Source organism: Echinops telfairi, unplaced genomic scaffold, assembly GCF_000313985.2.
Source record: "Echinops telfairi isolate 266 unplaced genomic scaffold, ASM31398v2 ScPeMD7_30;HRSCAF=105, whole genome shotgun sequence".
NCBI lineage: Eukaryota > Metazoa > Chordata > Mammalia > Afrosoricida > Tenrecidae > Echinops > Echinops telfairi.
In genome coordinates this window covers 671,882-673,055 of record NW_022103927.1, presented here as the reverse complement: position 1 = coordinate 673,055, position 1,174 = coordinate 671,882, and the positions used below count along the sequence as shown (strand labels likewise).

Below are 1,174 nucleotides of genomic sequence, written 5' to 3'. Positions count from 1 at the left end.
GGGGGAGGGGGGGGCGCCTCTTTCTCCACAAGCCTTTGGAGGCTGCCTGGTAGAGTCCCCTGAGTGGTCAAAATGGCTGAACCAAAAGCCTAGATCTCTGCCGGGGGCGAAAGGCCTGGCTCTCCGCTTCCAAGAGGCTATCTGCTCTGGAGAGCCGATGGAGCAGTTTGGAGCCTGCTCCGGTGGGAGTCGCCGGGAAACAGAATCCACTTGTTGGCTGCCGTTTCTGGTGAGAGGCCTGAGTGAAGGCAGCCGGTCTGGCGACAGTGTATTACAGCGTAGGCTGGTAGGTTTTTCAAAGGCTGTCCCGTGGTCCTTCATGGAATAGTCTGGGAATTCCAGAATCTTGAGGTTCCACCAGAAATCCCTCCAAGTGGCCTATCCGCACACAGAAAGGGCTTGCAGCGCATTCCTCAACACGCACATCCCACTGTTTGGTTGGGGGGGCTGGGTGGAGGTTTCCATATAAGAGAAAATGTCCCATTCCAAAGGATAACCTTTGGTCTGGTGACATCATTGGAAGCCAGAAATAACTGGGGCGGGAGGAGTGGAGCTCTGTCCATTTCTAGTCACCAGCTACCCCCCACCCGGCGGGGCTTCCAACCACATAGCACTCAGACCGGACCTTTGGTTTCTCTTGGTACCACGTGGGTCGCCACCCTCTCTCCCAGTTCACGCGTGGTTGTCTCACGATTTTCCTTTTCTTTTCCTTTCCCTCACGTCGCGCATCTGTGACCCTCCATCGCAACCCTCGCGCTGTGTTCTGTTCCCTGTACCTCTTCTTCTGAACTCTCTCCCCGGGGACCTTCGCCCTCTAGACGAGTTATATGCTCAGAAGCTGAAGTACAAAGCTATCAGCGAGGAGCTGGACCATGCCCTGAACGACATGACTTCTCTGTGAGGGGCCCTCCGTGCTGCCCTCTGCCCTGGCAGTGCCGCCGGGCAGGCGGCCTCTTCCTCTGTGCCTCTGCTGCTGGGGGTTGCTGGGGGCACCCGCACCCTGCTTCTGATGTGCCTTTGACCGTGTGGCCGAAATAAAGACAGGCGGCCCTTGTCTCTACACCCTCTCATGTTCACGTTTCTCCACTTGCCGCTTTTGAGCCGTGGCTGGGAGGCCCCTGAAAGGAAGTGGGTGGCGGTGCCAACCAAGAGCCAAATTTCTGCAGAAGTGGGG

The 1,174-nt window shown here is 57.4% G+C and overlaps 1 protein-coding gene across 1 annotated transcript in view; it reads left to right on the top strand.

The window, feature by feature from the left end:
* Nucleotides 1-1,174, top strand: part of TPM4 (tropomyosin 4) — a 25,848-nt gene that overhangs the window by 18,163 nt on the left and 6,511 nt on the right. The window lies entirely within an intron of this gene.